Source organism: Adiantum capillus-veneris, chromosome 7 (genome assembly GCF_014529385.1).
Source record: "Adiantum capillus-veneris isolate H3 chromosome 7, ASM1452938v2, whole genome shotgun sequence".
In the NCBI taxonomy this organism is placed as follows: Eukaryota; Viridiplantae; Streptophyta; class Polypodiopsida; order Polypodiales; family Pteridaceae; genus Adiantum; species Adiantum capillus-veneris.
Window position 1 is genome coordinate 83,802,631 of NC_140937.1, and position 10,983 is coordinate 83,813,613.

Genomic DNA, 10,983 nt, shown 5'->3' on the forward strand with positions numbered 1-10,983 from the left:
GATTGAACAATTTGGGAGTGTGTTTGATTTAGTTCAATCGCACTAGACCAAAGGGTGTTGGACGTTGGGCAGTCCATAAAGAGATTGAATGATTTGCCAGTAGGTGGATTTTTCACACACATAAAGAGATTGAACAATTTGGGAGTGTGTTTGATTTAGTTCAATCGCACTAGACCAAAGGGTGTTGGACGTTGGGTAGTCAGGAGATTGAACGATTTGCATGTGTGTGAAATTCTCATGGCAAAAGATCTCTTGAATCTATACTAAGGATAAAGGGGGAGGGAATTCCGGTTCCACCCCTTACCACGCGTCAGAACCTCCTTCAAGCGGTGGGTGTGGCATGCAGCTCCGGGAGCACAGTGCCGTAGAGAGAGAGAGAGAGAGGGAGAGAGGCGGTGAAGCCGCCGGCTATACTAGCTCCAATTATTAATTTTAAGTCAAACTTATTGGTACCGTTTCATTTTTGGTGGTTGGGCATTTTTCCCCTATTTGCACGAATTATACCTTGTCTTGTCTGTCACTTCGGCACTCGATGACTCCAGCTATTAATTACAAGCTCAATTTCATTCAAAACAAAAATGATTTGAGAAGTTTATTACTTGATGTCACCAAATTTAATATTTGGTAATGCCCGAATTACTTTGTGAAGAATAGACTTATTATTTTCATCATTTATTAAGGTTTTAAATTATCAAAATAAAGTTTGAGTCTTGACAATCTAATTTCTCTCTCTAGGCTAGAGAGAGAAAATGTTTGCACTTACCTACAATACCAAATCCATAGAGGTTTAAAGGGCTTTGAGACATTCAAAAACTACTAGGATTTACTTTAGAGTTCTGTCCAAAAAAAAAAAAAAGCAAATAACGATCTAAAAATAACCTCGAGTTTCCTTTTTTGTTGCTCAAGAAGAAAGGGAATAGAAGCTCCATTTTATGATGATTTGTGTTTGAAGTACCTCAGCATAATGTATTGGGATGAAAAGGGCTCTAATGCAATAGCAAAATTGGAATTTTATGTTTCGGGAGCAATACCAAAAATGCACAAAAGTGTGTGCGTATAGAATGAGGCTAGGGATGATAGGATAAGGCTAATAGTAACTCTCCATCAATGCATACTTCCTCCTTGTTGAGAGTTTTCACAAAGCATAACCTTTGTCATCAAGGCATTCACAATAAAACTACTATGCAAGCAAAAGTTTTCGACAACACCATGCGCATCTTCTTGAGTACAAGTCAAAAGCACTACATCATCCGCATAGAGCAAAAGCATGACTACAAGATTATCGAGAAAAACTTCTTAAATTCCTTCTTTATGCATATATTCAAGAACCATATGTTGCAACTCATCAATGCATAGCCCAAAGAGAGTTGGTGAAAGGGGGCACCCTTGCTTAAAACCAATATCGCTTGATAAATTTTATGAAATTTCATCCCCAAGCTTGCTTTGCATAATACTCTTATATATATGTGAAATGCATGCATGTCCTCACTTGGTACTTGAAATTCTTCCATGTGCTATAAATAATACTTCCAAGTAACCATATCAAAAGCCTTTCTTGAAATCGACAAAGCAACAATACAAGCTTTTTCCCTAGACTTTCCTCCATGAGAACTAAAAGGGAAACAAGATGATAAATGATACCATGGATTTTACAAAAACCTACTTACCCACTATGAGCATGTTTGCCATTTTTTTCAAGGCATGCGCTCAACTTTTCTCAGATTATAGGACCAAGTAGATTTGTCCACCAATATGGTCCATTGTTTGCATTTTTTACATCTCCTCCTTTGTGTAGATATTTAATTCAAGTAGTGGTCCCATCATGTGGCATGCCATGCTATAGTGCAAGTTAAACATATTCCAAATCCAATGATATGTTTCATTTTTGTTCAATTAATGATATCTGATTTCATATCATGCAAATCCCCTGCATTGCAAGTGGCCAATTTTTTATTCGCTCGCTTTCTTTTGAGAGAGAGAGAGAGAGAGAGAGAGAGAGAGATAGGTTTTAGGTAATAGACTTGTTATCTATTTTCAAAATAAACCATTTCACTAGGACCACAAATTTTATTTTGTAATAGCTTGTTTTTGTGCTTCTTGGTTAGAGTCAATTAAGAAACTGCTTTCTTTTTTCAACCAATGAGCAATCAGATGCTCCTCCATGGGGGCACCCGAAGATGGAAGGGGGAAAGCACTTAGTTTTAACAAAGTCAACTAACCCCCCCCCCCCACCCCCCAAAAATGTATCTTTTAATCAAACTATTTTCTTAATAAGGAATCCTTTTTTCCTTGAGTTCCCATAGCGTTAATATTCATGTTGAGGACTAACTCTCTCTCTCTCTCTCTCTCTCTCTCTCTCTCTCTCTCGGATGTGGAAAGGTTTTTGGATAATTGCATGGGTGGTCTATAGACTGTTGTTGGATTGGAGGGGATAATCCCCACTTGACTAGATCGTGGAGCTCTATACATCGTCAAGCTTCCCTTTCATGCTTTCCAAATCAAATGTAGATATGTTAAACACAAATTTACACACACAATATTAAAAAATACTAGATTGATATAGACAAAATCAATAGCATAAACGCATAGAATAAATAGGATACGAAGGAATCTGTTCAATATTGGCCTTAATCCTAGCCCCCAAAGTGCACAACCCAAAATTCTTGGCACTTGGGGTATTTGAGTATATTTTATTGAAATTAACTTGTACTACAATTTGTAGCGCGACATTCTTACAAAAATACCTAAAATAGCATAGCATATGGGCAACATAATCGATGATCGTGCATATGTGTTGAATCGCACATATATGAGGTCAAATGCAATACACAATGATCTGGAGAAAGATAGAGTGCAAGAGAGAGAGCATGAAAGCATGCGCATGCACAACTCCTAGGGCGGAGTGCTACGCATACCGCCAAGGACAAAAAGAGAAAGGATACCAAATGGGGACAAAAGCTACCCCCCCACATGGGTTCCTTAATGAACCCATGCAAGCCTACCCATGAATTCCAACCCGTATTACAAGAATAGAAGATAGTTTGTAAATTAAGATTTTATCAGTGACCATCTGATATCCACCATCAGATCTTCATACCAATGACACAGATTGCTTTACACCTATCAACCATACAGCAACTATATTTCAATTCGTGGTAAATAAAGACCATTGTAACTGTTGTTAGTTTTAGGCAAGTCTTCTCATCCACATTTTACAAGAGGTGTTTCACATGAACATTATTCTTGACTAACTTATTCCAGCCTAGGATATGTACAAAATCAATTTATTGGGTGGTGGCCAAAATGGCAAATGTAGCAAAAATAAGACTGCATCACCAACCTCCTTCATGTTACCATATACATGTGATAGTGATGTGTGGAACACACTTAGGACCGTTGGGGCATTTTTTCCCTCATGAGGAGGTTTTCTCCCCCATGCATTGTATATACGCCCATCACTCTAGGGCTAACTTATCTTTCCATTGCACACTAAGTAATATACTCTCTGTCGTGTGCCTTGAGCTTCCTTTGTCTTCTCCAAGCTGTTTGTGTTTTCCTGCAACCCTAATTCCAACAATTGGTATTAGAGCGGGTTGCGTCCTCTCGGGCTTAAGTCGCCAGCAGCTCCAGCACACGCCTGCTCACTTTCTTCGATTTCTATGAGCTTTGGCGAGCGTTCGTAGGTTGACAAAAAATTCGAGGGAAGTGGAAGAGCTTAGTTTGCTCAGAATTTTGATTTGGGCTCATTTCGGCCTCCATTTCCACTACGGGTAGTACTGCACATGCTATTTTGTCATTTTGTGCAAAACTTTTGTCAGTGTCGTTTTCTGCATAACAAGTCCCTTACAGTCTTCTACGGTTTGTGCTATATAGCACGTTTTGTTCCTGCTTCGTTCTCCTCTTTTTGGGCAATTTTTACATCAGGTGCAAGCATTCTTCATGGTCGACAACAACACAGATGTGTTCAAGATGTTTGCTGATGAGGATAGATTGGATGGGGACAATTACCCTATGTGGGCTTACATGATGCACATGTTCTTGTGTCAAAGGTGTCTGGAATATTGTGCAGGGCATTGATGTACGTCCTGGTTCTGAGGATGTAGGCGATGTTGAGGATGTTGCAGGTCTTGATGCAAGGATTGCTGCAATTAGAGTTGTTTTCCTACAACAAAACAAGCTCGTTGGGATGTAAAAGATGCACACGCTCACGCATTGATTGCGTTGTCTATGAAGCACACTATTACTCCTCACATTCATTCAGCAAAACCTGCAAAACAGGCTTGGGATATTCTGGCTAGTCTTTATGCAAGTCGCAACGAGGCTAAACTTACATTGCTACGTAAAAACCTGGAGTCAAAGATTATGCTTTCCTTGTTGATGTCAAGGATATCAATGAGCAACTTATTTCTATAGGCGAAGTCATTTCAGACAGTTCCCTTGTGCAGACTATTCTTGATGCCTTGCCAGATTCTTACCAGACTTTTGCTAGTACTTGGAGACTTATGGCCCAAGGAAATCTTGAAGTTGTCAAGTTTGATGCATTATGCACATTGCTGTGCAAGAGTCGCTTTCCAAAGAAAATAGGACTAGACAACGTGCAGTTGAAAAGGCCTTTATTGTTGCTCAAAGAAAAGGTGGTAGCAGTAATGCCGCCACTTCTCATGGTTCTTCTGCGAGTGGAAAATCACATGTTCCTAATGCTTCTGCTGGCAGCAATTTGACTGGAAATTCTGGTGATAAGGGCAAAAAGAAGATACATTGCCATTATTGTAAAGCTAATGATCACTTGATCATGCAGTGTCCTAAGTTGAAGGCTAAAGAGACTAAGAAGAAAGAGGTTGGTTCCACTACAAATGCAGCTATTATTGAGTCTTCTATGAAAAGAAACTGTGATGCTGATGCTGATGCAAAACGGGATTTTAGTGCATAGTGCACTTATAATGTTGCTTTCCATGATGCATGCATGTCAGTTGCTGCAGATTCACATGTGTGGTGTTTTGACAGTGGTCCTATAAAGCACATTACCTCACATTATGATTTGTTCACCTCTCTTGAGTCTATCCCTCATGGGAATTCGGTAACTTGTGCCAACAATGCCTCTTATCCTGTTTAGGGAGTTGGAAATATTATGCTTACTACTGCAATGGCAGTTATTTCACACTTGTTGATGCACTTAATGTACCTGGGATCAAGAAGAATCTTTTGTCTGGATTTGCACTTGCTAGACTTGGTTTTGTAGTCAAATTTGTGGATGACAGATGTACAGTACATGATCTCAGTTTTGGTGATGAAAGTTGCATCTGGCATTTTATGTCATGGGTTGTATAAGCCACTTTGTATGACAAGTGTGGGCAGAATTTTGCAAATGCAGTTGTGGATTCAAAGGCTATTTCATGTGCAAAACTTTGGCATGCACATTTTGGTCATCTAAATTTTGTCAGTTTGCTGCGTTTGCAGAAATCTAATATGGTTGCTTCTTTGCCGCCTCTTGAAGCACCTGCCAAACATGTTTGTGAAGGCTGTATTTTGGGTAAGATGTAGCGTTCTAAGTTTCCAAAGGATGGTTCAGTTAGGGCCACATGCAGGTTGCAGCTTGTGCATAGTGATGTTTGTGGGCCCATGCAAACTACGTCCTTAGGCAATTACCTTTACTTCATGACTTTTATTGATGATCACCCCAGGCATGCATGGGTATATCCGCTTAAAGCAAAGTCTGAAGTGTTTATGTGCTTCAAACAATTTATGGCTATGGTTGAAAATGTCTCGAAATGTACTATGGGCACCCTCCGTTCCGATCGAGGGGGGAAGTATATGTCTCATGAATTTAATGCATTTTTGGATAGTGGTGGGATAAAACACCAATGTATAGTGCCTTATATGCCTCAACAAAATGGTGTTGCTGAGAGGAAAAACAAGTCACTTATGGAAATAGCATGATGTATGGTCAAAAGTCAAGCTTTACCTCATTCATTTTGGCTTGAGGCCATCATGTGTGCCACTTATGTGCTTAACAGGTGTCCTACAAAAGCTTTGCAGTCTATGACTCCATATGAAGCATGGCATGACAGAAAGCCTTCTATTGAGCACATGCGTGTTTTTGGTTGTTTGGCATATGCTTTGGTGCCACAAACACAACGCAAAAAATTGGATGATAAGACCGTCAAATGTGTTTTTGTTGGTTATACTGCTGAAAGCAAAGGTTACAGGTTGTATCATCCACAAACAACGCATATTCTGGTTTCACGAGATATTGTGTTTGTGGAAGATTTTGTTCATCCCTTGCTGTCGTGTACTAGAGACAATAATGTAAGCTCACGGGACATTTATGACACTTTGTTGCCTCCTTTCAGGTGTGGAAGTTTGAATGTAAATTCCAATGAGGCAAATGTACAACCTATGGGGGTTTCTGAAAATGTTACAGATCAGCGTATTACTGATGCATATGTACATGATGTACTTGATGAGGAAAGGGCTAAAAATGACTAGGCTAGACATATGCCAAAATGACTGGTGCATACATTGCGTGACAGTAAATTGGATGCACCTTTGTCTAGTCGTACTCGTTCAGGATCTCACCATGCATCTTATGCATCAGATTGTTATGCTTTGGCTGTGTCTAGCTTACATGATGTTGAGGACCATCTGTCTTTTGATGAAGCACATAATTCAGAAAAAATTGATCACCATAAGGCTCAACTTGTTGCAAAAGGTTATGCACAACAAAAAGGCATTGATTATGAAGAGACTTTTTCTCCCAGTTATCGTATGACTATTGTTCGTTTTCTATGTGCATTAGCAGCTCATTTTGGTTGGGATGTACATCAGTCAGACGTTGTTAGTGCTTTCTTGAATGGTGACATATTTGAGGAAGTTTATGTAACGCAGCCTCACGGTTTTGTCAAGAAAGGACAAGAGGATAAGGTGTGCAAATGTAACAAAGCTTTTTATGGGTTGAAGCAATCTCCTCATGCTTGGTATGAGAAGGCTGACACTCATTTGGTCAAGCGAGGCTTTCATAACAGTCCAGCAAAAAGCACATTGTATGTAAAGCGTGAGGGTGATGTACTTCTCATTGTTGTTCTTTATGTGGATGATTTGTTGATCACTGGACCAAATGAGAGACATATTGCTGAATTTAAAGCTGAATTGAATGCTACTTTCAAGATGAAAGATTTGGAGTTGTTGCATCATTACTTGGGTATACAATTTAAGCAGTGTGATAATGGTATTGCCTTGTGTCAAAAAAGTTACATAGAGACATTGCTATGTAAGTTTGGACTCGAGGGTTGCAAACCTATTGCCACTCCCATGGAAATAGGTTTGAAATTGAGTCTTCATGATGCTGGTGATCCTGCAGATGTCACTCTTTACCAAACTATTGTTGGATGCCTCATTTATGTATGCAACACAAGGCCGGATATTCAGTTTGCAGTCTTACAGGTGAGTATATTTATGCATAGCCTAGGATCTAAGCATTGGCAGGCTGTCAAAAGGATTTTCCACTACTTGAGTGGCACTTTACATCTTGGCTTGTTTTATCCTAAGGGGGGATCATTGCCGCCATACCTACATGCTTTTTCAGACTCAGATTGGGCTGGTTGTTTTGACACGTGAGTGCCCACAAGTGGTTTTTGTTTCATGCTTGGTAGTTCATGCATATCATGGTTTAGCAAGAAGCAACCTACTGTGGCCACTTCGAGTTGTGAGGTTGAGTACAGGGCAGTCTTCACAGCTACGGTTGAGTGTGTATGGCTCAGACGCCTTATGGCTGATTTGGGTGTCGAGCAGGACATTGCCAGCACTATCTACAATGACAGTCATAGCGCATTGGCAATTGCGAGGAACCCAGTTTTTCATGCTCGCACAAAGCATATTGAGGTGCATTACCACTATGTCAGGGAGAGGCTCTCAGCAGGAGAGATCAACTTGGCTTATGTGCCAACACAAGACAACCTTGCAGATCTTTCACAAAGGCATTGTCTCATGAGAAGTTCGAAGCTTTCCGCAAAGCCTTGGGCTTACTCCCCTTTGTGGACTGAGCATGTCCTCGGGGCATGGCACTTCCCTTTACTCTATGTGCCAGCTCTCGTTCACCGCATCACTCGAGGGGGGATTTGTTACCATATACATATGGTAGTGATGTGTGTGAACACACTTAGGGTTGCCGGGGCATTTTTTCCCTCACTAGGAGGTTTTTTTGCTTGTGCATCGTATATACACCCACACTCTTATCTTTCCATTGCACACTAAGTAATATACTCTCTGTTGTGTGCCTTGAGCTTCCTTCGTCTTCTCCAAGCTGTGTGTGTTTTCCTACAACCCTGATCCTAACACTTCAGCTCCAATCCACAATTCATTCATTCACACGTTGGTTAAACTAGTAACCACAAGAAGAACAAGTAAGTGTAAACAAGACTAGTTATCCCCTAATTTACAAGATAATGCTAAATCACACCAATATGTTGATTTTCCAAGCGGAAAAAAACATACCATCCCTCTCACAAGGGATAGAAACTAAGCTATACTCACTTTCTTATAAGAGAAAATCAATCAACTAATGAATGATGAAATGTGGAGAGAAGATCATGAAATTCTTAAAGAATTTCTCAGGCATCCAACGTACATCCTCTCTAGGATGACCTTTGAATGTCAAAAGATATCTATTATAAATTTTTCCATTGTTAGTTTCATAATTCACTATAGTGTTAGGGAGAAGTGTTTCTTCTTGGTCAGAAGTAATGGTGGTTCACCATAAACTAGATGAGATGGTAGGGGTCCTTAAAATAGTATCAATAGACTAATGTGAAAAGAAGTGTGTATGTGCCACCGAGGAGGAAAATCAAGTCTAAATGAAACATTATTGATGACATGTGGAATTTGGAAAAGTCCATAAAATTAAGGAGCAAGTTTAACAAAAGCATTAGAATTAACACTTTGAATCCTACGCTTTTCAAATTTTAACATAACATAATCTCCTTCTTTAAAAACATGATCCCTGTAGTGTTTCTTTGTGTGCGTAGTGTAGTGTTCTTGCGAGTGTTTTATGGTAGCATTCACATTAGCATAAATGGATCAAAGTGCATGGCACAAGACTCTAATTTGCACTCTGGTATTTGAGAGTATTTGCTAGAAAGTAACTCGTGCCAATTTTAAGCATCTTTTTACAAGCATATCATTCTCAACCACATTTTTATAAGAGGTTATTTCCATTAACATTATTCTAGGAAAACTTATTCTAAGGTAGGCTATGTACAAACTTAATTATTGAGTGGTGGCCATAACGGCAATTGTTGAGAAAATGTAAGGCTACTCCCTAAACCTCCCCAATCTGCAATCCATTAATTACCACATTAGTTAAACCACTAACCACAATAACAACAATGAAGTATAAACAAGTCCAACTATCCCCTAATTTACTAAGAATTACCAAAGATCGAGCAAAAATTAATCAAGCGAAGAAAAAAGCGAGAATATTAAGAAACATCGATAAATTAGTCACAATATAATCCCAAGCAATTATTTTAAGTAAGTATTTCTATTTTCCAATTGATCGGTACTTATTAGAGATTTTATAGTGCTATGATTGAAGCTACTTTGTTTGTACTTCAAATAAAATTAGTAAATGAAAAACACAAGGCTAGCTCAAAAACTTCAAAGAGGATTTTTTTAATTGTTAAACCAGTAAGTCAGATAATATGGCTTTGTAGCTACTCTTTGCAAGTGAATCTATGTAAGCTTTTGTTTGAACCATGCATTGATATTTTTTTAACAATGTAATAGTTATAACATGCACCATAGTTTTTTTTTAAAAAAGCATTGCAAAGTACTCAATAGGGGTCAAAAGCTTGAAAGAGGGAAACGAATTACGCAAAGAAAATGCACCTGCTTATAACTACAAACTCATCAGTGATGGTTTCAAAAATGAAAATTCAACTTGAAGCAGTTACCAACCCTAGTTAAAAGGAAAAATGAAACCCAAAGCAATTGCCAGCCTCAATTTGAATACAGTGGCCACTGTAAATACAAAGATACTACTTCACAATTGTGTATAAGCATGTTTCTTTGACAACTCATCTCTGTTCATACTAGCTTGATGCTTAAATTGTGAACCACATCACAAACATACAACACAAAGGCATATAGTATGTATACATTGGCAATAAATGTATGCATTCTTATTTACTCTTTGAGAAATGCATGCAAGAGCATTTGAAATGGCACTGAGTGATGCCTTTCTCAATGGAAGCTACTCAAGTGTTGCATTGTGATAGTCAAAGAGCGATTGCACTAGGGAAGAACCCTGTGTTTCACCCAAGTTAAAACACGTAGAACACATTGAGCTAGTCAAGGCAACTCACAAAGAGCCTACCCTCAAAGCGGTTTGTACTACATAAGATAGAGATAATGGGTGTATGGACACATGCGCCTCAAGCAAATAAGATATCCTCTCTGTTGAAGGCATGTATTGAGTAATTCCTTTCCTTTTTTCCCTCTTATTAAAATCATAAACTCTTTCTCAATACCTTCAATAATCATGCAATAAGAACATGGTATGAGGTCATTGCTTGATACACTTTAACAAGTTAACATATTCATAGTATCTCAAAACGAGCTTCTAGGTCCGGTAAAAGCACATCACAAACCCCTTTGCCATATCAATCTATTGTATATACTTTGATTACTAAGGCATTGTACAATAATGTGAACTTGATTGCTCATCCTCACGAAAGAAAGTCGCTCGAGGAATTTCTTGAAATTACACGCGTCATTATAATTAAAAATAAGTTTTTATATCTTGACATTTAAAGACATATCACAAAAATTTATATCGTGAGCAAGGTGCATTAATTATTAGAATTATAGCTACACTTATGCCAGTTTTTCAAATTGCAAAATTTCACTTCAAAAGTTAAAATTGAATCCTAGCAAGTGCACTTTAGCTAATGAACACTCGACGGAAGGCTACGGCTATTTGCAAAGAAC